The 27,869-nt window shown below is 29.7% G+C and overlaps 1 protein-coding gene across 9 annotated transcripts in view; it reads right to left on the minus strand.

Annotated features, from left to right (window-relative positions):
• The window catches only part of LOC147817006 (histone deacetylase 9-like), a 103,117-nt gene that overhangs the window by 27,323 nt on the left and 47,925 nt on the right, over positions 1–27,869 (minus strand). For 6 of the 9 annotated variants that reach the window (XM_087153564.1, XM_087153554.1, XM_087153559.1 and 3 more), the window contains 4 exons: positions 24,822–24,957; positions 11,017–11,238; positions 10,834–10,914; positions 5,275–5,597 (listed from right to left, as the gene is read on the minus strand). The gene's annotated coding sequence lies outside the window, so the exon portion shown is untranslated. Of the gene's footprint in view, positions 1–4,034; positions 5,598–10,833; positions 10,915–11,016; positions 11,239–24,821; positions 24,958–27,869 lie in introns of those variants that run through there. The other 3 variants (XR_015429833.1, XR_015429834.1, XM_087153569.1) reach the window with 2 other exon arrangements.

A 27,869-nucleotide genomic window follows, 5' to 3' on the forward strand; every position in this document is an offset into this window, starting at 1 on the left:
TGCCAAGAATCAATTATAGCTTCACTTAGTTGTCTTTTATTGGATGGACGTTTTATTCGTACAAGAATTTTCAAACGTCGCCACAAATTTTCAATTGGATTGAGATCAGGGCTGTTTCCTGGCCATGGTAATATATCTATGCCTTTATTTTGAAACCATGCATTGCATACTTTTGCTGTGTGGCATGGAGCTGAATCCTGCTGAAAAATAAATGGTTCGTTGTTGGGGAAGAATTCCCTGATGGAAAGTATCAATTTTGGTTTCAGGACAGTTTCGATGTATTTTTTGGCATTCAGGATGCCAAATCAGGCCGAAAAAAATGCACAAGTGCTACTACCGATAGAAAAATTAAATGGCTATACCTTCAAGATAGAAAAATGTCATCAGATGCCATTAGATGTGAAATGAATGCAGTAAGTTCAAGAACAATAAGAAAAAGCTTATCAGGATTTGGACTACAAGCTAGAATTCTAAGGAAAAAACCATATTTAAATCAAAAGCAACGCGAAAAACGAGTTAAGTCGGCAAAAGAACACATTAAATGGTCAGAAAATCAGTGGAAGCAAGTAATCTGGAGTGATGAGAGTAAAATATCGCTCTTTGGAAGTGATGGTAGAAAATACGTGAGACGTAGAGTAGGTGAAGCGCTTCATCCTGATTGCATTGAAGCAACTACTAAAAATTCAACAAATGTCATGATTTGGGCATGTAGATCTGCAGATGATGTGGGCCGAATTCAAGTGATTCATGGCATCCTGAATGCCAAAAAATACATCGAAACTGCCCTGAAACCAAAATTGATACCTTCCATCAGGGATCTCTTCTCCAACAACGCACCATTTATTTTTCAGCAGGATTCAGCTCCATGCCACACAGCAAAAGTATGCAAAGCATGGTTTCAAAATAAAGGCATAGATATATTACCATGGCCAGGAAACAGCCCTGATCTCAATCCAATTGAAAATTTGTGGCGGCGTTTGAAAATTCTTGTACGAAAAAAACGTCCATCCAATAAAAGACAACCAAGTGAAGCTATAATTGATTCTTGGCACCATGTGATTACGAAAGATGAACTCCAAACACTCGTTCACTCGATGAAAAGACGCTGTGAAGCTGTCTTAAAAATTAAGGGTTATCCTACTAAGTATTGATTGTGTAAGTATCACTTTAAAAAAAATCAAATCCAAGATAGATCTTACTATTAATTGCATAACTTTTTTTTTAATAAAGATATTGTAATACTGTATTTATTATTAAATTCTACATTAAATTACCTTCAATTTGATATATAAACGTTTGTATGTAAATGAAAATTAATATATTCTACAAGCATCCAAAGTTGAAAAACATGAAACTTTCAAAAAGTGTCCACACTTTTGGCCACCACTGTAAGTTTAAATTACTAATTTTTCAATATAGTTTCATTTTCAATAGTCTTCATTTATAAATACCATTTATTTTTTAAAAGAAATTTCAGTCTAATCATAAAAACTATAAAACCAATTATACCTCTCATCTTTCATTAGTTGTGTAGAATAATCTTAGAACAATAATCAAAATATCTATCAAACTTAAAATAAGTTTCTGAGGGATACCTGAAGGCTTAAATGATTTCAAATTAAAGGTATTTAATCTCTTTTGGTCTAATAATGTGTTGATAAAATTTTATCATGATAGTAATTTCTTTCTTTTATTTCAGATATTTTGAGGAATCCTGTAAGGTTTGTCTGGTGTAAAAAAAGAGATGTAATATTGTTTTTAAGGTTGAAATTGAAAGACAATAATTCAAAATTGAAAATACACTTGTTAGTAAATGTTTTACTTTTTACGCTGATTCTTGTGTTATTTAAAATGTAAAATACGCTTAAAGCCTATAAGAAAAATAATAGGGCACATAAAACAATTTATCCTAATACAACATATTTTTTTCTAGTAATTAATACATTTGAATTTATATGGTATATGTTACAATAAATTTGTCCTAAATTATATCCTGTAATTTTTAATTAAATCATCTTATACCAATAATTAAATTCTTAAATTTTACAGTAATAAGTAAATATGACATTGAATTCAGGAAAACCAATCCTCTTTTATTTAAAATTTTTCGTTTCTACATTTCACGCATTAAACCTTCATTTCTTCTCAAAAATTATATCAAAGGACTATTTTACCGGATTAAGAGTAAAAAATTAAATTTGAAGTAATGCCTCACTTGTCTAGATAGCAATGTCAGTTGCATAAAGTGTTGTTAGTCTAAGTCGAAAAATTGTACTTTCTGCACATAAAACCTTAATAAATTTTCAAACTGTTAAACTATTAAATCAGACAGCTTGGTCCTATTCTCATTCGATTTAGCGTAATGATATGCATAGGTAACGATATCTTACTTGCCTATTTAGCTATGTTAGATACGTTAATAGATATAAATAAAAAATTGTACTTTTATACATAAAACATAAATAACTTTTAGAATATTGGTCACTTCATTCAATTTAAAGAAATCGTAAAAATACTAGATAGTATTTAAAAGTCAATCCTATTTTTATCCCCTTAGCCTTTTAGAAATGCAACATGAAATACATTGTTAATATCAATTCCATATTAAGAGCTAGAAATCATAATTCTTTTCATACTATGGTGCTCCACTAACGCGGAAGTAAAGTTTTCAAAATTTCTATTTGTAGCTGAATAAAGAAGTTATAAAATGCAAAAAAAATTAAACGGGTATCAATTCAGCGTCTGTCCACAAACTGTTTTTAAAGCTTTTAAAATATATTAAATGGATTATTTCAAAAACAGGTTGGTCATTTAAAGCATTCAGTTTACTTCTAAAATCTTAAAAGTGCTTAGCTGACATACGAATATACACACTAAAAAAATAAAACTTTCGCAAACTCGAAAGATGTTAAGGCTCAATATTGGACAGGACTCAATATTGGACATTAACAAATAAAGTCGACACTGCTTCTAAATTTAATATTTTTACTTCTAAATTTACAATTACCATTTTTTTTAATTTCATGTAGTTCGGAAGCTGTATAAAATCCAAGCATGCCTGAATGTTTTCCTTTTAATTTTATCTGTTTTTGAGACATAAAGTGGCTGTTACGAAAGTTTCGAGGTCTTCCGAACCCCAGCCAAATTGTTTAAAGTCGTTGCAAAATCTAGATCATAAACGATGTTTCTTGCTTTTTAAAATTTATCATCAGATGTTTCAGATCTCCACAATAGTCTAGGAAGTCTCTTCATGTAAAAAGAAATCTGATAAGTACGACAAGAAATTTATGTAAATTCAGGCGGTTACAAACTTAGAAAAACTTAAGTCGTACTTTGATCAACAGTTTACTATCCTCGTTTTTTGGCAGAACTTTCGAAATCCTGAGTTCCTCATTCTCAGTGAGAAGTTTCCCAAAAAACTAAAAATTTTAAGTTTGCCCACAAGAAGTAACCAACGTATGAAAAATACCGAATTTAAAAAAAGTGGTAGTAAATTTAACTTTCATGATTACAGAGCCAAATATAAATATTTACATTAATACAGGATGAGCAGCCAAATTTTTCAACAAAAAATAAGCACTTTTAAGCACTCAAAAAGTATTTTTTTAACACTTTAAAAAAATGACATCATTAGGATATGCGCTCAAATAATTTTTCTCCTTCATATTGTTGAAAATTTTTTATATTTATTTTAACAAATGCAAAATAATTTTGAAAGTTACATGATCATGATAAAATAACTAGTTTCTAACAAGGAATTCTTTTCTTAATTACATTGGCCACCATAAAAACAACTTATGCGCAATTTTAAATATATTCAATATTGAGAGGATTATTCTATTTTTTAATTTAATAATTATTTTACACAATTATGAAAAAAAATATTTACTCAAAATTAGAATTCATTATTTACTATTAAGAAGGTTATCAATTGTATTTTATTAGATTTAAATAAAAGTTATTTAAGCACTGTCTTACCAGCAAATAAGGAAAAAAAATATAATGTAATAATGATAAAAAGAAAGGTCACGTACCTTCCATTCTCTGAAGCGAGTCAGGGTATCCAGTCATTGATTGAGCTCTATCTCTCCAGATAAATTACCAACAGAACGTCCACCAGCAGTCTGTCGGGCTTCAAACCAAGCTGCAGGTCTTCTTGTTCTGCAAAATATAATGGCCTGACCGATTGATATGGAACCACAGATCTTGGACAATACTGGATATCTGCCTTCGATGGTGTGACACATAACATAGAACTGCTTGACATTTTTTGGCCTCCATTGTTCAGCTGCAACGTTATGTGTTCAGTTATAATCATTTCTGCAAAACAAATCAGGCGAGTAAGTGGCGGAGAACAGCATCATTTGACAACTATTAGACACCTTGCGGTGATTACGCAAACATTGATCATGATGCCTCAAAGTCGAAATCATGACATCAGCTTCATCCAAAACAAAAATTCTCAACTTATCCAAATCGAAGTATCGCTCTCATCTAGCCAATGAAACACTTTTCCAGGCGTTCCGATCACAAAATTCTCTTTTATTGTAGAACCTCTTGTCAAGCTCTCGCCTCTAATAGCTCTTTGGAATTCAATCCCTTCGATAAATTGCGCCATTTTTTGCCACCTTGCCAATCTGCAGGGCAAACTCATATGTAGGTGATGCAAGCCCTGATCTATTCTTACTTAACTAGACAAAAGAGCCGCGATGGTTCAGGGGATAAAGCGTTCGCCTTCCACTGAGGTTAACTGGGCTCGAATTCCGGCGATTGCTTGTTGATACGAATTCCGCATCTGGCTTGCACCGACCACAGTGCTGACGTGAAATATACTCAGTGGTAGACGGAACATAGGTTAGAGTCCCCTTGCCGTCAAGCTAACCATGGCGTGGTCTTCCCCTCCACGTCAGGCAAATGCGGTCTACTTCCTCCAAAAAGTCCTCCACGAAGGCAATTTCTTGATCCAGGAGTTAGTTCCCTTGTCTTCTGGATTTGTTTCAAAATTACAAGGTTATGTAGTTGAACATTAGTTGTAAAACCGAAAATTGGGTCGCCTGTTCAATTACGGTTATAAAATATAAAATAGAGATAGACAAAACGAAAACTGTAGTTTAACCTGTGCGATTATGTTGACTGGGGGATCAGCTAGCAAAGATGCAAGAGTTTTTTCTTGACTCTTGGAAGGAGCATTAATGGCTATTTTTAACAGATTTTGTGGCAGATGGAGCGTAAAATTTCACCGAGTACACAGCAGAGTCACCGTTCTTTTGCAAAATTTCAACTTCATGGGATGAAACTAACAGATGAGTCGTTAGAATCTTTCTCATAATGGATATTTCAGCCGACGACAAACAAATTTCATCATAATCATCATTCGGTAAGATTTGCGTCAACTTTAACATCGTTTTTGTTGGTGTCAGTTGGAGAAGGTGTATCGAAACTCCTAAACGCTCGCTTTTTTGTGCCTGTAGACCTTTCTGGAGCTGTTGATCGAGATAGTGGTGAGCTGCCAGCTTCCTATGGCGTTAGAACAAGCTTAGAAGAAAGTCTAGAATAATCTAAAAGCTGGCTCAAGTCTGTCATTTAGGCTGTCATATCTAAAATCGAAAAAAAAATGCTCTATAAGAAAAATAAAGTTGCAAAAACAAGTTAAATAAAATAGTTATTAAATTCAGAGAAAAACAATATTTACTGTATATATTTAACATAAAAAGCTTCAACCAATCTTTTTCTGTTTTTCCTTTTCTGTAAATCTCTCTTAATTTTCTATTGAAAACAAAACTCTCTTTCTCACACTTTAAAATTCACATGCTGTCTTTTAAACTATTTTTAGTTCAAGTATGCATTAATTGACCTTGACATTTTTCCCTTTGCTAACTCGTGAGAAAACTATATTCCCATAGACCAATTACAATGATTTCCTTTATTCCCTAAAATGAAACATTCAACTAATTTACTTCGGAAGATTTTCCCTAATTTTTATTGAGGAGCACAACGATTTTGTGACTTGAATGCTAGCTCTTTAGGAATGTGTCTCAATAAATGATATTCAGGTATAGCCTGGTGCCTGAAACCTGCTTATTTCCATCTCTCGGCTACGTCTGATTATATATATATAGTAACTCGTATCTTTTAGACTATTTGATATTCATAATCGATAACTGATCAGACAAAAATACTGACTGTAATTAAGTTTTGAATACAAATAAATCTCTGTCATTTCTTTTACCCAAATAATCACAGTGATATAAACAAAATTTAAGAAATATTTCTCGTAAAAGTTTCTTTTTTCTTTCACACAATTAGCTTATACTTAAATCGCAGTACACAAGCAAAGGAGAAATCTTTTTCAATTGCAAATCGTAATCAAAGGAGGCAATTTAACTTTTTGAAAAGCAATTCTACTGTAGAGAATGATGGAAAATAAATTTAAAAATAATCAAATACATCAGTGTTCTCTCTGAACATTTTTGGGGGTCTGGAGGTTATATACGTATATAAAAAAAACTGATTTTGGAGGTTATATATACATATATATATGTGTGTGTGGAATACAGATCCGATCTACGAAGCATTCATCCTATCACGTGATGATATCAAGGACACTTACCTCTACATTTACTCTTCTTTTACTTTTACACCATGTAGTTGAAATGACTGGCTCTAGGAGGATGCCAGTGAAAATTGTAGCTTATTTTGTTATAATATATTTTTATTAAGTTTAGCACAGCTTCTTTATTTTTGAGAAACCCTCGCTTCACCCCCTTTATCCTACAAATGGGGGCTCGTCCACGGGAATGTGGATTGCGATTTGAGCAATAACTTTTCATTTTTTCAACGATTATAGCCAACGAGTCAAGGTTGAGCTATTAAAAACTATTTGAGCCGCGGAGGGCCAAAATTAATCCATTCTACAACGTCGATTACGTCGCGTAGGACGATAATCACAAAAAATTACTTGCTAACAAAAAAAATACGCTGAGCATTGCGTAACCAAACTTCGAAAATAAAAACTGTGGACCAAAAACTGTGACAACGAATCCATTTTCAAGTTCCGCGCAGGGCTGACTTGAATGAAAAACTACAACTGCTAGAAACGCCGTGAAGTTCCTGGAAACAGCTAGATTTACTGTGGAAATTGCCGGAAACAACTAGAATCGTCATCGAAGTTGCTGGAAAGTACTAGAATCACCATCGAAGTTGCTTGAAACTACTGAAACTACCGCATATCGTCAACTGATACAGAGTTCATGCCTGAATTGTGAGTTGCACCAGTGTTACCGGATACCAAAAATTTTATCTGCAAATAAACCTTTGAAGTAGGTGACTCTTTTTTTTTTTCTTCTTTTTGTGAACTTCGAAATGTACAAATCAACAAAAACAGATTTAATAACATTAACCCAAGAACTAAATATTCCCACTCCTTCTAACGCTACAGTAATCGAACTAAAAACTATAATTGAAAATTCAGACGAATATAAAAAAGAACCGAACACAGTAAATGGTAAAAATGCAACAACTTAATTTAGAACTAGAAAAAGTAAAATTAGCTAGAATAGAAAAAGAAATTCAACTTCAATCACTTAGTCAAAATGAGCGGGATATGAGCGTAAACAGCAGTTCTGATTTAACAAATTCGCATCAAGATTTAGAATCACTTATTAAAAGTATACGAACCTTAACAGTAACTGTTCCGAGAAATCCTGAAAATCTTGGCTTATTCTTTAATTCTTTGGAGCGAGCATTCAAAACCAAAAACGTAAAAGATTAACTTAAATCCGAAATTCTCATAGCAATTTTGCAAGAAAAAGCAAACAAAGCGCTTTTATACGTGGAAGAGGAATTAAAAAATTACCAAAAACTTAAATCATTAATCTTAAGAGAAAACCAAATAACCCCTCAACAGTGTCTATTTAATTTTCGCCACCAAAGAAAAAATTTTGATGAATCACACATTCAATTTGCAACATGAATTCGTTCAACTTTTGAGTATAATTTACGTCTGAGAGAAGTAAATGACTTTAAAACATTATGTGACTTAATCATTTCGGATAAAATCTATGAAACACTAGACAGAGACACATCCGCCCATATTGGCGTAAGACAGGCTAATGGTTGGATCAAGCCTCTAATAAAGTAAATAGGAACAATTGCAGCAAAAAGAAAAAAAAACGCATCACTATATATTGCTAACATTTTTACTATTTGTGTAATGCACCATTAAGAAATAAAAGTTAATAACTTCAACAAGGAATGAAAAAAAAATTGAGTGAATTAATACACTTATTATTAAAGTTTATTTGCACAGTAAAAAATTCAACTAGCACAATCTTATTAATTTATTTTTATATAGCGGAAGATTGCGGCGACCCCCTGTATTTTGAGGGTCAGAAACTCGACTCCTGTTTGTTTTAGAAAAATAACGTTTTTGCGTCTGATTATGAAAATTAAAATATCGTCTACACAAATAACCACGTTTAAAGTTACCCCCTGGGAAAGAGTTTGAACGTGAAAGTCCGATCATTGGGAGAAAAAGTTATTCAAAGTGGTTTGATTTTTCTTTGCGCACTGCACTTCATGCATATAAATTAATAAAAACTTAAACTATTCACATATTTCTGAAATACAATTTTTACTTCAATTAAAATTTAAACTTCTGAAGCTTGAAGACATGAAAATATCTTTTAAATATCGCTGTATCCATCATACAACTTGTAGAAGGTAAGAAACTGATTGTTTCTGTCACAGTATCTGTTATAGCATCTATCTTCTATATTATATAAAACGCTAATACGTACGTATGTATGTATGTATCAATAAAACCGATGATATTTCTTTTCTCGCGCTGGCAACATTTTTCATTTTTAATTGATTGGATTCGGCGCGCAAGAGCACGTAGTGAGCAACCAGATAACAATAACCAGAGTGAGCATTATCTGGTTGTTCAATTCAGATTCATGTACTAAAAACATGACAATATTTAATTTAAACTCAATTAGGAATTAATTAATTAATTGAAGCGAGAATGCTTTAAAAGGCCGCTGTTGAATTGATATTTTTCTACTGGGAGCTACCTAAACGTCTAAAAAACGTTTAAGTGTTTGTATTGAATGAAATTGAATTTTTTTATATTTCGCGTTTATTTATGCATTGAATTTTCACGCTTTAAAATGCAGAATATTAGTGAATCAATATTCGATAATTTATTTTGCTAATATGTTTCTTATTTAGCTAATGTTTTGATTTTTTCACCATGTACAATCTAAATAGCTAATATACTTTTTTAAAAGCCAATAAGAACATTGGTAGAATTCTTCTACATAAGTACAATACTATGTCTTTGATGATAAAATACTATGTCCTTGATGATAATATATTATGTCTTTGTGCTAGAACATTGTGTTCATTGGCGAGCGAGCGCAACGAGCCATGGTTCACGGCGTGAACCACATAGGATTGCGTAGCAATTCTCGGGGGTTGGCGAGCGTTAGCGAGCAGGGGGCGAAGCCTCCTAGTATTATTGAAACAGGTATTACTGGCAGCTGCAGCATTAGACGTCTGGTACATTATTGTAACATAAATGTTTTTATTTATAGCTTTTAATCAATAGTAATCAATAAATTCAATTTAAACACAATAGAAAATATGTTTATACGCATAGGTTTAGAATATGGTAAAAAATTGAAAAAAAAATGCCAATAAATGTTTGCTTTTAAATAAAAAACTTTTTTTTAATAAAATTCTTGGAATTTTTTAGAAAAGGTCAACTTCTATTGCTGCCTTGTTAACGACTGTTTACAATGGACGAACATTTTGAAGACACGAATAAAGGTTTACTACCATGAGGACTAACATTTGAAGACAAAATTCAAATTCGTCATTTCAAGGACAAAAAGTTTTATAGTTTACTCTTGTTATGTAAAATCATTTTGCGGATGGGATAACATAAATTTTATTCAAATTAATATACGTTAATAATTTCCTATTCCGGGCTATTTTTTAGAAGTAAGAATAAAGTGTTTTCTAAATGAAAGCACAGTTAAAAGTTTTTCAATCCAAAACTTTTTTGAGAAATGGGAAAGCGAATATCTTATATCGGTTAACGATGTCGGGAGCTGGGCTTAAGTTTGGAGGCCAAATTTAAATTTCTGTTTTTATTTCTTTCGTTCAGCTAAAATTAATTTTGAATATTATTATTATATCTTTTAATATATTAATTATTATAGTATTTAAATATTATTATATCTTTTTTGTGGAGAGATAACGATTTATTTATTGTGATATCGATTTTCTAAATTCGATGTTAAATTTAAACTTTTGATTATTTTGTCAAAAAACAGCGAAATCTTGTGTTGGCCAATTTTTTGGTAATCAAATGAAAGTTACCGATTTCCTGTAATTTTTATTAAAATTTAAAACATTTTAAAAATTGCCAGAAAATTTTTCTGTTTGTAAGTGTCACTAGTAGAATTGTCATAAAAGGTTATGAAAGCAACGCCATTTTATAAATGATTTTTTTTTTCGAATAATTATTTGGACAAAAAAAAGCTTTTTTTAAATTAATGACAATGAAAAAGATTGTGTTTAAGAAAATATGTACCTTGTGTTTTGAAATCTACAATTTTGAGAAGAAAAAAGTCAGCAAAAAGAACAGGTTGCACCGTTAAGAGTTATTTTCATTTTTTTCAAAAAAAAAAAGAGACTATAAATAGTGTTGTTGCAACTAGAAAAAAAAACTAGAATTGTTTTAGAATCATTATTGAGAAGTGAAACTTGAATTTCGAAACAGGTAATCATAAAATTAAGCACGGAACATGAGAAGGAAATTCGTACCTGAATTATGGTTTATCACATTATGCACCTAAATCAACGTCATCGCTCTTCCATATCAGGAAAAAAAGGCTACAACTTGTTCTGTAAAAATTGAAAAAAAAATTATAAGAGAATAAATGTGGTAATCGGCATTTCAAATCACAAAATTTAATAAAAATTTATTGAAAAATTAACGACACTTACATTTTAAAAAACGAACTTGTGCACTGTGCGAAACATCACGGAAACAGGTAGAAACGAGACAGCAACTTATAGTATGTCTATTTAAAGAACTCCCCTTAGGACAAAGACTAAAGCCGTCTACTGCTATGGAGTCGCAGTCGTTTCAGGTGGCCGGGGTGCAAGTGGCTCTTTTTACCCCTTCATCATGAGGTGAGGATAGTTGAGGTGGTATGCGTTCTGGTCCTAGTAAAATAAAAGTAAGTATTATTAAGTGGACACATTACATGAGTATTTATCATCAGAGATGATGCAGATTGAACAGTTCGGAAAAAAAGATATCACCCTGAATAACTTTCGTTCTAATGATCGGATTTTCACAAACTAAGTGTCAAACTTAATGGTTCCGGGGGATACTTCAAATATGCTGATTAATTAGAGCTAACTATTTATCAAGTAACGAAATCAGACACAAAAACGTACTTTCTCTGAATAAACATATATATTTTTTACATATTTGGAATCCTGACCCTTGAAATCGGGGGGGGGGTCGACAAAATTTCGAAAAAATTGGGTTGCAATAAAGATTTATATGAATGGCGAAAGAATGCCAAATTACCTTGCCATAAGGTGAAACAATTAAAAACAACCTCAGAGAAATTGAATGCATGACAAGACTGCGAAACGTGTTTCTCCGTTGCAACGCACCAAGAGGAAAATTTTTGAGGCTGCTTTCTAGGCAAAGAAAACAGATTGTCCTTTTATTTTTTTACTCTCCTTTAAAAATAAAATTTGAATCAATTAATACATTTACGATTTTCCAATATTTTAGAATCTAAACGCTGAACTTCCTATCTGACATTTTTTTAAAATCTGTTTTAACGTCATTTGTGTGAAATTTTTTTACTAAAACCAAATTTACATAAGTTATTATAAATTTATGAAGAGTTGTAGGGCTAATTGCTTTTACACCTCAGTTCGAGTCTCTTAGGTAAGGGAAAGAAAAAAATAAGATCCAGCAAAAAATTTGGAGAACCCGAAAAAGATTTCGATTTTGATGCAGAATCCCAAGTTTTTGTAAAATTCACGATATTTCTTTTCGATAAAATTGAAAAACTTAGTAAATGTTACAACATTCCAGTAACAACATTCCTTAGTAAATGTCCTACAATATGCAAAACCACAACATAGAATATTTAATTTCAAAAACTTGAAAATTTGTTGTCACGAAATGTTGGGTTTCGAAATTTTAGATGTAACATTTGTGAAATAACAAGTAATTTTTAAATTTAGAATTCTTAAAGAAATTAGCTAATTACTTATATGAGTTCACTCTTGAAACTATTAATCATACATAAACTATCCTACTACCCTACACGGGGGCCGTAGAATTTGCACTTCATAAGATTTGTGAATGATACTAAGTAAACTTGGTTTGCAGTAAAAAGAATGGATGTTATTTACGCACTCATTTCATTAGTTTATTAAAAAGAATAATTTATAAAATTAAAAGAAAGGAAAATGAAGGTTTAAAATACCCCTAATTAAACAAAAGAACAATTGTTTTTACAATACTTTTTTAACTTAGACATTCCTCTCATGAGATAATTTCTTTTCTCTTTTTTTTATAATTAGTTAAAGCCAGCTTACGCATTCTTGTATTAATTTTTGCATTTTATATTTGAAAATTCAAAGTCGAATGGCGTGCACCCCTGGTCCAAAGAATAAAAGTAAAATAGTTGTAAGGTCGATTACATTATATCGTTATTATATCGACATTATTTCGAAAAAAATTAACTACTCTGGTTCAATGAAACAGTTATCAATGAATCATTCATATTCTTGTTTCCTTATTACGAAATACTAGATCACAACTTGTATTCATAATTTCTTCAAAACATGTGTTAAAACTATTATGATAGGTTATTTAAGTAGAAAAAAGAACAATTTTTGAGATGATGATTCTAAAAATAGCACGATTTTTGAATCGATGACAAATAAGGCATATCGAACATTTTCCTGATATGCAATATTTTTTTGAACTGTGTTAAAGTTGAAAAATATTTACAATTTTTTAAGCAAATTTTTTCAACATTATACTTTTTAAAAGAGCAACTTTCTTAAAGTTAAATGAGAGGAATAACTTTGAACGTCAAAATAAAATTGTATGTCCGTAATTTTTTGCTCATTTAAAAAACGAAACAAAATGTTATGTTTTTTGCTGGGCACCCATAGGCATTTGCAATTACTCAAATAAATAAGAAACAATAAAAAAGACGATCTTCATTTTTTATCTTTATTTTTCGAAAACAAAAGTATGCTTAGTAAATAGACAGTCTGAATCGAATAAATTTGATTTGCAGAATATTTTTAATTTCTTGTTAAGATTTAATTTTCAGCTAGCTAACAATTATTCTAAGTCTTCTTTTAATAAAAATTTGACAATAATTTAAAAAGGATATTTACTTTGAAGGAAAACCAAATTTAAAGTACTAAAATAATTGACTAGTATATTAAGGAAGAATATTTGAAGAATAAGATTTTGAGAAATGTAAAAACTTAATTAAATAGTTGGTAAAATAATTCTGTGAATCACGAGCAGACGGGTAGTTAACAAATTATAATTTTAAGATGCTTAAAAACGATGACTACGTATTCGTATCAATAATTGTAAAATATATAATGTAGAAATTGATAAACATATTATTCCAAATCTATGCATATGTTGTTATTGAAGGAACAAGCTAAAAAATAAAATTAAAAAGAACTGATGCATAATCGCATTCTATCAGGAACATGCTTTTATAAAAATACTTTTCGTTGAATAAAATATTTTGACTCAATAAAATGTTTTATTCAAAGCTCTTTATTAAATTACGAATAGATTTTTAGATGACAAAAAAAAGAAATATCGTATTTTATAATTTAAAAAAAAAATGATTAGCAATCTGTTATTAGCAAAAATATATATGTATGAAATTTTACTCTACACTCATTTAAGTCTACTTCCTCGTAAGTTAACCACATTTAAATATTAATCGCCCGATTTAAATATTTTTTCTTTTCTTGCCAAATTATATTTTTTTAAATGATTAATTTTAATTTTTCTCTGCTTCTATCAAATAAAAACTGTGGAAACTTTGAATTTTGCAACAAAAAATTCGTAGATTAATATTTAATCGTATAAGAATTTTATACCTCACAATTCAAATTTTTTTCATCCACAATTAAATTAAATAAAAAATAATAAATTATTTAAAAATATTTTTTGCATGAAATTATCTTTGGGTAAATGGGTTTTATAAGTAGGTGCAATTTTTTTTCGAATTTCTGAATGAGTTTTAAAAATATTACTAAAAACGCAAAAAGTGAAATTATTAAGGTGTTCAAACTTTGAATCGCTCTCCTGACCTAACTACGGGGACTATTTTTCCCGGATTGCGACTAACCCCTATATTTTGAAGGTTAAGAATCCAAATATGTTTAAAAAAAAACATGTTTATTCAGAGAAAGTACGTTTTTGTGTCCGATTTCGTAACTTAATAGTTAGCACTAAATAATTTCCATATTTGAGATCACCCCCAGGAATTATTAAGGTTGACGCTAAGTTTGTAGAAATCCGATCATTAGAACGAAAGTTATTCAACGTGAAATATTTTTTTTTGCAGACTGTACAGTCCGCAAAAAAAGAAAGATATCACCCTGAATAACTTTCGTTCTAATGATCGGATTTTCACGAACAAAGTGTCAATCTTAATGGTTCCTGGGGGTGACCTCAAATATGCTAATTAATTAGTGCTAACTATTAATTATGTTACGAAATCAGACACAAAAACGCACTTTCTCTGAATAAACATATATTTTTTTTTACATATTTGGATTTTTAACCTTCAAAATATAGGGGGTAGCCGCAATCTGGGAAATATGGTCCCCATAGCTTGGTCAGGAGAGCGATCCAAAGTTCGTACCCCTTAATGTTAATTTCACTTTTAACGTTTTTAGTCATATTTTTAAAACTAATAAAGCAATTCAAAGAAAATTTCACCCAGTCATAAAAATCATTTACCCAAAGATAATTACATGAAAAAAATAATTTTTATTAATAATTATTTTTTATTATTTAATTAAATTGAAAATGAAAAAAATTTGAATTATAAGGTATGAACTTTTTTATACCATATTAATCTACATATTTTTCAATTGAAAAATCTAAAGTTTCAACTGTTTTTATTTATTAGAAACTGAGAAAAATTAAAATTAATTATTCAAAAAAAATTAATTTGGCGACAATAAAGAAATAATTAAATGGGGCGATTAATATTAAAATGTGATAAACTTGCGAGAACTTGACTTCGCGCACGTCGCGTAAAATTTCATTCATATATTTTTCGCTAATAATCGTTTGCTAATCTTTTTATTTTTATATTTTAAACTATAAAATACAATGTTTCTTTTTTAGTCTTCTTAAAATCGATTTGCAATTTAGTAAAGAAATTTGAGTAAAACATTTTATTGAATAAAAAACATTTTTTTCAACGAATGTCGAGTTTTATAAAATCATGCTTCTGATAGAATATGATTATACAACAGATTGTGCTTCCTTAATGTGATTACTTTTTATTTTTTAGTTTTTTTACTCAATAACTGATACAATTGCAATAATATACATACGTATGAATAAATACGTATGAATCTTGAATATATATTTTATAAATATTAATAAAAATGCGTAGTCAACATTTTTAAGCATCTCTCACAACATTGCAAATTTCTCAACATCTTATAAGGTAAACAAACCAGTGAAGGAACACTTAAGCTTAGCTTGCCTTTAAAAAAATCATAAAAATCTCAAAATTTGTAATTTCAGCTAAATGATAGTGTCGACGTATTTGTTATTAAATGCAAATTATGTAAAAAACATTTAGATAACTTACATAATATTGTTCTAAGCTTTTGGTGGTTTAAATAATAAGTAGTAAGATAACCAAGTGAAGGAACAGTTCTTACCAGTGAATAAACACTAAATTTTCCAGTGAATGAGCACTTAATTTTTAGAATGTTTGATGTTCGTTAGGAATCCACAGGCCACACAAATGTCTAAAAGCAAGATTTTTCTTGGAATTACAACATATAACCACAGTTAACGTGGAAAGTGTTACTTTTTTCAGTCATGGAATGTAAAGTAAAATATGTTTGAATACATAATTTAAAAAAAATGTTTTTAATTTTTTTTCTCACAGTTTAATAGTCCGTTCTAAATTATGAGCGTTTATCATTGTGTAATACAATGTTGTTTTTATTATTATTATAATTAGATCACTTTTTTGTTTACTCTTTTCCCTATATTTTTTAAGCTTTTTTTAAAATCTTTTTAAGTATTTTTTTTCTCTTCGTCATACTTTCGGCTTTAACTTTTTTTTCCAGCTCTTTCAATCTCTTTAAAGTTTTGTTCTTTTTCTGAAGTTAATGCAAAAAAGTAATTTATTTCTTTTTCTTTTGATTTAACCGTCCTCTTTTTTCCAAATTTTTGGCCAATGTAAATGTATCTTCGAAATTTCTTTTGATTTTTCCAGTACCATTTCTAGAATTCCTCACTGGATAATAAATCAGAAAAAGGAGTTTCGAAGTTTGAGTAAAATCCACCTCTCATTGACTTATATCTAGTGGATCTTCAGCAGTACTCACCATTTACTTATGGAACCAATTTTTTTTGCAACTAACAATGCCTTAAGAGGACTTATCTCAAAATCAGTTTTCAAGATGCATTATCAATGTTAGTTGTTTCATCTTCAGTGCCAAAATTTGATTAACCAAATGTTCTTTTTGAAATAAATTCTTCTATATTGAGAAAATCACAGGCTATTGGATATTTGGGAGATTAAACTTTTCTGTCAATGTTCCTTTAAGAATTTGCAACATAACTTGTGAGATTTCCTTCTCAAGCTTCTGAAGAAATAGTGCATCGTTACTCTCGAAGCATGTGTTTTGTTGATAAGCTGTCTTGCTCATTAACTCTTGGTGTCTGTCTCGCATGCATTTGTTAAAGTAAACGTTTTCTACATCGAATGGAAAAATATCAAATCAAAATCTTATTTAAGAATGGATGTAAAATTTTCTCGACATATGTTTTACAATTCTTTTGTTTTCAAGATCTAACTGGAGATTTCCATGAATTAGGTACTAAACCAGAAAATTTGTTTTGATGAACAAAACTTGCTCAGTTTCAAATTGATATGAGATTTATATCTATCCAGAAGAAGCAAAATAGGGAATTTGATAGCATTTTTAATTAGCCATGGGTAGAAACATCTGCATTATAATTGTAAAATGTTGCTGCGGTCCTCGTTTCATTTCATGAATCGCTTTTTACAATGAAATATATAGCAGTGACTGATTCTGTAATATCTCAAGGAATTCTTCAGTAAGGAAAAACTACCAAAGGAGGTACTTTTTTCTTTCCTAGGTACTTTAGAATATAAATCCTTATAATTTTTAGGGCCAAAGATTTTTCCAATTTAGGGGAAGTATTTAACTCTGGTTTCGTTCGCATTGTAAATGCAATCACTTTCTAAAAGGATGCCAAGACTACATCCCTCCTAAAGATTCTTTTAAATTTCTTAAAACCAGTATTTCGAATATTATTCTCTAAGGGAAGTTTTGCCTTTTGAAATTATCTTCACATTGCACTGAGTTATCGGTGGATGTCTCCTTAAAAAAAATTTCACCCATTTTTCACCTGGATGATTGCCTTTAAATCGATTTTTCTTACCAGTTCCCGTCAGGACGTTAAAGACCGCGATAAGATAATAATTTACTTAATTATTGGCACAAAAACCTGCAAAGAAATTTTCTATTCAAGCTTTTATTATTATATTTAGTTGTTATATTTAGTCAGTAAACATAGTTTATTAAGGTGTCTAAGGTATGATGTAATAACTAATCACTACATTTTTAAAGATAAATAATAAATAAATTATTATTATAATTCTTTAAATATATTTAGCAATTAAATTTGCATTTTGAAATGAAATTGTTATAGGAACTATTCATACATCATTTAACTGAATTTTAGGTGTCCTCTATACCTAAAAACTACTTATTATCCATGTAAAATCATATTTCACACATACTGTTCATTCACTGGGAAATCTATTCACAGTGAAGGAACATGTCTGTTCCTTCACTGGTTAGAAGTTGATTTTTGCATTTTTAGCATGATTTTGATTTATAATATGACTAAAGGTACAAGAAAATTAATATTTTTCTCTTATTTTCATTAACTTGAAAAAATCCCAGTAAAGGAACACTTGTTTATACATTGGTTTTTCATCGCTCTGTAATCCAGTTAATTAACACCCCCTAATCTCAGTACTTGCTTATGTTATGATGGTTAAAATAAATAAAACGTAACTTCAATGACCATATTTTGAATTCTTTTTTTCACAATGAAAAGAAAAAGCATTATTACATGCAATTAATTGTAGTTTAAACGGATAACAACAAACACTGACCTTATAATTTTGTCAAAGAAACAAGGCGTTGAACAGATACTAACAAATTCAAAACTTTTTCCAGAGAAGACTCTAAGACCAGGTAACTCAGCGCATTGTTAGATGACTTCCTATTGTTAGGTAGTAAGCTACTGTTACCAATCAATCGAATTAAAATGATTAAAATCTTATTTTTAAAAAATATCTATGAAATGTTCTTTCATTGGGGTGTGTTCCTTCTCTGGTTGGTTTACCCTATATCGTCTTAATCTTAAAAGAAATTTCCGGAAGTGTTTCGCAGAACTATTTTACCAACTATTTAATTAAATTTTAACATTTTTAAAAATCTTATTCTTTACCCTTTTACGTTTATTATTTCTTCATTAATATACTAATCAATTTTTTTAGTACTTTAATTTAGGTTTTCTTTAAAGTAAAGTTCCTTTCTAAATTATAGTCAAGTTTTTTTAAAAGACTTATATTGCTCCGAGGGATCTACTCAATAATTTCGCTATTTCCAGAATGGAATCTGCTTGATCGAAACATATTATTCCTTGAAAATTAAAATGAGGAAAAAATTAACTTTTATTGTTTATCTAAGCTTATTCCATTTATAGCGGTATTAAGGTTAAGGATATGCGATGGAAGCCCCGTTTACTATTATACTATAAATGCATTAAATCATGTATCTTGAATAATTCATTTCAAGCAAATTATTTAATAATTTTAAGCAAATAAAGGTGTAAAAATAAACTCGATCGAAATATTCCGAAAGTATACCCTAAAATATATGTAGAATAAACTTTGAAATCGATATATAAAAAATACCTTTTCAAACAACTTCGAGTAGGACATTAACGCTAACTTGTTTTAAATAGTTGTCCTTGTAACTATTTAATTTCGATTCCTGGTGCTGGGGGACATTCCATTTTCACATTCGACTTTTGAAATATCAATTGTAAACGGAATTTTTTTATGTCCTTAAATTAAAATGTTAAGGCTTGCAGCAAAAAAAAATGTACTGCATTGATTTTTTCACAAAGCAGTGAATTATTAATTTTTTCAATCTAAGAACCTGTGCCTCTAACTTATGTAAAACTTATTTTAATATCGAGTGAAATAATTTAATATGTTGTGTAACTAAATGGATAATCCCAAGAAACTGAATCGAAAATATAAAAACTTCATTGATTTAAAAAAATAATAGATAATAATAAAAATCTACATGTTTTGAGCGTACAATAATATAAGTCACAAGTTATTCAAGCCTGACAAGTCTTGAAAATGGGCGATTATATTTGAACGCTCGAAACTTTTCAACTTTTACTACCCTCTTCATATGTTTTGAAGCCAGTTGACTTTTTATTGTAAATTATACTGTTTTACAGTTGGGTCTTGATCATTATTTTGATAAGGATTTTACACTCGTTAAAGTAAACATATTCATTTTAATATTTTAACAGGATTCATGTGGTCTTTAAAAACGTAAGAGCATCAATATTGTAAAAGTTATATTTAACTTAAAAAGTAAAATTTTGAGACCAGATATTTTCAGTTAATGAAATTGAATATTTTATCTTTTAAGTTTTTGTGCCCCTATTTCAGTATCTTAAGTATCTTACAAGCTCTGTTTAGAAAGAGAGTATCAGATATACATAAGGAAACAAAAATAATCATAAGAGCAGTATGTGGTGGTAAATGTAGCTTATCGTAATTGAAGAACATGCTGTGCGACACTTAATGGCGAATTTGCGAACATAAGTTTCAGAATGTATCGAAACATGAGGATGATATTTTCTAATCATCTTTATCCAAAGAAAACCATATGTAACCTAAATATCTAGCAGAATGAAGCGATTTTTTAAACAATTAATCATACAATACGCAACATATTATTTCAATATCTTATTCTTGAATATAACATATTTCAATGTTTTTAAAATGCCACTAAACATTCAGCAATACCTTCAGTTATAGAAAAAAGAAATATCGTAAATTACAGAAAACTCTGTGAATGTGCATTAGAATTACTATACAATCTACATTTTATTTTTCAAGCACTTTTTTTCCATTCAAACTTTCTTGCCTAGAAGACTCAATTAAAGCTGTAAAAATGATAATCTCTAAAATTTTGTATATAGCTATAATAAGTTATGTTAATTTGATTTTAGTATGAAATCCTCGAATAAATATAGCAAAAACAACATAATCTAAATAATATCAGAAAAAAAGTTCATGTGTTTAAATTCTAAAAACTCAGAACATAATAAATTATTTATAAATCGATTCAAATTTTCTTATCAAATGGGATTAAAATAATTTTTATTTTTTGCTTTTTGGACAGAAATCAGTTTAAAAATTGTCTATTGCTTAGAAACTTCGAGATATTTTCTATTAACAATTAATAAAACCTCTCCAAGCAATAACAGGACTTTATTTCAATTTTTTTACGGTCAGATTTTGGTTGCCTAGCAACCTAGTAAAATTAAGCATTCCTCTTTTGAATTAGTCGATGGGTTATCTTAAAATATTCATTTGCGCAGGCGACTTTTTTTTAGCGGTTTTCTGGACTATCGCCAAATATATAAACCTTTATTGCTACCCAATTTACCACCCAATTTTTTTAAAATTTTGCTACCCCCCCCCCCTAATTCAAGTGTCTAGATTCCAAATATGTAAAAAAAAATATATGTTTATTCAGAGAAAGTACGTTTTTGTGTCTGATTTCGTAACTTAATTAATAGTTAGCACTAATTAATTAGCATATTTGAGGTCACCCCCAGAAACCATTAAGATTGATACTTAGTTCGTGAAAATCAGATGATTAGAACGAAAGTTATTCAGGGTGATATCTTTTTTTTTTTTGCGGACTGTACATACATAAGTATAAATACATAAATAATAATAAATATGAATACAAAATACAAGTATAAATATGTAATTATATAGATTTTGATTATCTTTATATATAGATTTTGATTATATATCTATATAATTATACTTCTATACTTCCATATATCTATATAATTATACTTCCTGTACCAAGTTTGTCAGTATAACAAAGCAACAAAAAACATGTCTCTACTATACATCACATCACATAACGCTTATTCATCATTCCAATAGATATCACCCAGTTATACCCCAGTTAATAGTGCAATAACCAAAAAATGGCAAGAAACCAAAAAATAGTAGAGCAATAATGGAAGCCAGAAAATAGCAGACATAGTTTATTACACGAGGGTGCTTTTTTTCTCCCCTGATTCCCTTTCTCTCCTCAAACCTGTCTTAAATATTGATCCAACACTCCTAACTGAAATAGTTAAACCTCGTCACCACCTTTGCTCCAGACAAATGGCGAGGGGAGTTTTTTTCCATAGACAGGCTGTATAAGAGATTGTTTAAATTTTTAATATGTTTCGGAAAAGGTGGTCTGTTGATTGCCTTGCTCAATTAATTCTTCATTTTTAGACAGATCGTTAAAAATAAATTATAAATCATTTAACGTAAGCATTGCTTTTCAGTTTATCTTTTCCTCACGCTGCATGCATGTGATTAAAGGTGGGTATGTAAAAACAAGCTGACATACATTGTGGATTTTCTTTCGCTGTTATAGGTACATTTCCAGATGCCGATATGTGTAAATATGTTCTGTTGTTGAAAGACAGGCATTATATCTTAATTATATTACATCATTTTATATCTTAATATAGACATTATTTTTCGATAAATAGCTTCTTTAATTAAAATTGTCCTCTATTTCCTGTTGGAATAGATGAATCAATGTGTTTTATAACATTTTCCATCATGTAAAAGTTAGTTTGAAAATCACTTATTTTAATTGTGGTATGTATATTAACAACAATGTAAATAGAACTCTTATTTAGGCAATCGATAATAAAATAATTTTTCGATTAATCGATTTAGGTACATTGAAAGAAAAAAAAAATTTTTTTCAACTGAAAAAATGCTAATAATTGTAAAAGTCATTAATTAACTGAAAAAATGCTAATAATTGTAAAAGTCATTAATTAAATAATTGTTTTGTTCAGTTCTTTCAATCTATTGTATTTGAAGTTTCAAAGCACACAATATAAATCGATATACCTTTTACTTGTAGTTAGTGGCATAGCCTGCGGACAACAAGAAAGAACATATGTCCTGGTTGTAGGATTAGATATGCGCCAATTTTTTAATTTCTTTTTAATATGATTATCTCTTTATTATATATAATCTTTGTTTAGTATATCCTTTTAATATAAAATAACTAACTGAATGCCCTCCAGATTGATTTGCCAATTACAGGCCCAATAACTACTAAAAATTGTATAGGGCATGTATTATTGTTTGCTAATGCGTGTAGGCTTATTATTTAATAAAATATTTTTTTTGCGAATTGGAAAAGCAGATACTTCTCCTTCAATCAAAAAAAATAAATATCAAGTGTAATAGATTTAATTGTTATAAGAACTACATAATTCAACGCATACAGTTCAATTTTAAACCAAATCAAATTCATGTTCTTACAATAATGAGTTACGTTGGTTTAAATTTGTAAATTCTTTTTCAATGTAAAATTTAACAAATGAATTTACTTATACAGTCAATGCTAAACTTATAACAGTCCCAAAAAATAAAAATGTGACTTGTTTTTACACATTGGAGCAAGATAACATGTTTTGTTACAGTTTACTTTATTATTATTATTTTTTTAATTTTCTATTATTAGTGTAATTAAAAAAACTGAACTTGTTAGATATTTACTGACCACAAATAAAAATTTCAAATGATGTAACCCTTGATTTTACAGTTTTGCCTATAAATTATGGAAAACTAACATTAAGTTAAAAGTCATTATTTCTAAAACTCCAGTTTTTAACCTTGAAAATGATACCTTGTTGTTTAAAAAATATTAAGTTTAAAATTCTTGTCATCTGGTTGATCTTAACTAGGAATTGCAAAACTAAATACCTGTGCAGTGCAGAACAAAATAAATATAAGTTTCCTTTTCCTTCTTAATAATAAACACATTTGAATGAAATTCTATTATATTTTATGATTATATATCATTCAACATGTTTCCTATACATTTCTTAGTTTTCGCCAACTTTTTAGGATATAAGAAGGAAACAGTTTCTGAAATATCATCGCTAGAACGTTTACAAACTTTCGTCTGAGTAATTTCTACAAAATTTAAGTTTTGAGTCGAAAATCAAACATTTACCAAAAAAAAACAGTAAAATTAAATGTTAACATATAATTAGTTTGTAAAAGAACCGTTCTATTAAAAAAATATAAAAGGTTAAAATAAAAATCGAAAAATAACCATCCATGGAATAATTGTAACAATTTGTTGACAAACATTGCTGTTTTTAAGAAACTGATGGCTTTGCTGAGAAAAATTAATTCATTAATTTCATTGGACGAGAGTACAAAAGCTTTCAGAAGGGGTGCAATAAAAAATCTATTATTAAATTGTAACCATCTAATTTTTGAAGAATTTCATAAAGTGAAAAATATTAAAACATTTTGAATAATTTTGTCAAAAGAAAAAAAAAATACCCTCAAAGAATCAGAACATGCTTGAATAAATAGATTTAGCCCACAGAATAGAACAAATAAATAAATAAAAAAACTCATGCTTTTATATAAAAAAAAAAGTAATCCCCTTCTTCCACCTCCACAACAATCTTTGTCGTTCCTAAACTGCAGTCTCCAAATAGGTTGAAGGTTTTTCCATTCAACCATGACAGGTCGAAGGTTTTTCTATTCAACCATGACAGGTCAAAGGTTTTTAGCAACCATGAGAGAGAGAGTTATAAGTGGCTTTCAAGTTTAACAGGGTTATAATGGAGCAAATTTAAACGCAAGTAAAGTATTGCTTAGTCGATTATATTTAAACTGTTTGGTGATAAATTTCCATCTAAAGAAGTGAATGTAATGGATGGTAAAATAATTTAAAGAAAAAATTCTAGCTGATAATTGCAGGTGGGTGGCCACCCTGTTACTGATCCCATTAGTCTCTGAAGACTGTATAGGAGTCCTAAATAGACCACCATTAGAATGTGATTTTGAATGTTGAACTTAAATTATAAAACATAAATAATTGAGATAGTTAATACAGCAAGTGTCAGTTAGAGTAATAAATCATAAAGTATGCAAACAACTAAGGAAGAACTCCATTATAATAACTTCCAGCATGCAGATTCTCATAACATAGTTTAAGAAATAGTAAACATTATAGAGAACATACTTTATGTTGGCTATTTATAATTTCTAGGTGGTTATTTATAGTTTCATGCAAGAAGTACCAAAAATAATTCCACAACTTTCAAATACCTGGAGTTTGCTTCAAAAACTGGTCTAAACACTTCAAAAATGTTTTCTTTGGAAAAGTTATTGACAGAAGGTACACGGTCATCAAATACGCTGTCGTAAGACTGTCGCTTTATTGGATTGCCTAAGATTTCACAAGCTGAAATACAAGACAGAATTATACAATTAAATTATGAAAGGGTGAAAAAATGCCAAAAAAAGATAACAAGAACTATGAGTAACAGTCATTTATAAAATTCCATACAAAAAAAAATATTCCAAGCTGCATTATTATTAGTAAATAAACAAAAGACTAAACTTTATAAACTAGTTAAGGGAAAGAACTACTAAGATTAAACAGGTCAACTTATTAATCCTGAATAAAGTTCATGACAATATAGACAAATTATTTACAATATTTGCATAACTGGTGTATAGATGATAAATATATATGCATGTTTGTATGCTGTGATCAGATTTTGTCCAAAAATCTAGAATAAGATTCTTTTTTCATTAAAACCCACAATACAATAATTTATAATTTTGACAGAAAGAAAATTTATGATCTCTCTCTCTCTCTCTCTCTCTCTCTCTGTGAACCATTTCCGTAAAATGAATACCACATTTCTCAAAACCCAGAGATCCTTACGTGTTCAAGAGTTCGTGACTCAATCACAGGTCGGCCGAAGACTCCCCGTGTAGCAAATGGTGACTGGTGCACGTTAAATCTGTCGAGTCGCAAAGTCCTCCATGTTTTCATAACAAATCAATACCTCTGGGGGTACTGATCCAGGAGTTTCCTCATCTTCTGGATTGGCCCAAAATGACAAGGCTGCAGAGTTGAACATTAGTAGTCGTAAACCCAAACATTGGGTCGGCTGTTCAGCGACGGATAGAAAAAAAAACAAGTAGTCTGGGCTGGAATAGCCTGGTTGGTAGGGCACGGGGCCCATGTCCAAGAGGTCGCCGACCGAAGACTCCCCGTGCAGTGGATGGTGACTGACGTACGTTAAATATGTCGAGGTCACAAAGTCCGTCAAGTTCCCTTGACAAATCAATGCTTCTGGGAGTATTGATTCAGGAGCTCCCTTTTCCTCTGGAGTCAACTTTGAAAGTAGTTTCGGCAAATAAAATTTCTCCCGAGATAGGAAAGATAGTAGCGGAGAAGAGATATCAAATATCAAACAATGATTTTACTTCATATATGTTTATTACAATGCACTATTCAAAATAAAAATATTTGTTTCTATGAACACTGATTTTTTTTTGCGGCCCACCTAAAGTTAAGTATTGTTTATTTGGCCCAAATTAGCTTTTGAGTTTGACACCCCTGGTGTAGGGGCATGGAACCATCAGGCACGTGTCAGTTTTATTAAGTGGTTTCTCCAACAGATGGCTGTAGGGCCGGATTTTAGTGCACGTGTTGTTCACTGACGAATGCGTATTCACACACGAGAGTATTTCGGATATCTCTCGGATATCTTTCGGATTCTACAACTATCATGTGTGCGAAACTGAAAACCCGAACGCAATGCGCTCACGTTCGTCTCAGCAACGTTTCTGGCTAAATGTTTGGTGGAATCGTACAGGATCATACCTACTAACAAGCCTGAAGGTAGATTCCCTTGTGTTTTCGCAAGAGGTGGTGGCAGAACTATTAAACCAGGTTCCAGGAATTTATTAAAACTACGTTTTTAATAGGAAACAATTTTATTTTTCTGAGTCCTAAAACAAAAAACTGAAGAGTTCCTGACAGTTTTTACTATAAATAATGAGGCTGCTCCATGTTAGTTAAGACTAATACCCATTTTACTAAGACAAAAATGAAAACATTTTTCAAATTTAACACATTTCAGAAAAAAATAAGTTTTATTTTAAAAAAATTCTAAATTCCTAATTTATTTTAGTTTTAGGTCTAAGTCTCTTTGAGTTTCAACTTAAATTTCGATAAATAAAGTAGTGATAATATTGCCATTAAATTTTTTTTAACAAACAAATATAACTTTATTGGGAACAAAAACACGTAAATACAAAGAATATATATTCGTCGTCAAGAGGAAGATCCTGTACAGGCGACAAAGAAAAGTAATACAATAAATTTAAAATAGAAATTTTTTTTTTAAAAAAAAAGGGGGGGGGGAATTACAATCATAAATTATTTTGCTCATCATAAGATGTCATATATTGTTGAACACTGTAATAATAGAAAACAAAAAAAAAATTTTTGAAACTATATAAAAAAAATAACAAAGGTAACATAAGAAATTCATTTGGATTGACACAAGACTGGTATAGAAAAATCAAATGCTTCCTTTAAAGTGAAAAATAGAGATCTAAATCACAAATTGGAATCACAAATTGAATCATCACAAATTGAAATAAAGCACGCTTAAAAGAAGAATATATTTTGATGTTTTGCAACTGAAATGGCAATTTATTTTATAATTTAGGTGCTAAGTAAAAAAACTGTTTTCGTGAAATTTCTTTTGTAAAGAGGGGAATCTCATACATTTCAGTTGGTCTCCTTTCAGACACATTAGTTTTTAATTTGCATATTAATTTATTGTTGTGTAAATAGAGTAAATTACGAAGAAATACATTATGGCGAAATGGTAATAGGTTAATTCTTGTATATATATTGGTAGTAGTTACACTTGAATTATTTATATTTAGAGAATTAATAATCTTGAAGCATTTATTCTGAACTGAGATTAAGGGAAGTAAATTAGTTTTATATTCACCGCCATATATTATTGCACCATAATTAATTAAAGAATAAAACCAGGAGTAATAGAGTGCTTTCACAAAATTAAAATGAATTTTATTCTTAAGGTGATAAAATTTAACTAAAACAAAACGCAATTTTTTAACTAAATTGTTAATATGTGTTTTCCATTTCAAATTAGAATCGATATCATTTTATGCGCTTTATTTAAAAAACAATAGCTAATCAAAAAGCAGCACATTGTTCTCAGACACAGAGCTGCAGTTGAAATTACGGTACTTATGCTATTTACTAAGTTATAAGTAGTACTAAATTATAAAGGTGATCCAAAATTTGGACTAACAAAA

The sequence above is a fragment of the Parasteatoda tepidariorum genome, chromosome 1 (assembly GCF_982258835.1).
Source record: "Parasteatoda tepidariorum strain Cologne lab strain chromosome 1, Ptep-v5.0, whole genome shotgun sequence".
Classification (NCBI taxonomy): Eukaryota; Metazoa; Arthropoda; class Arachnida; order Araneae; family Theridiidae; genus Parasteatoda; species Parasteatoda tepidariorum.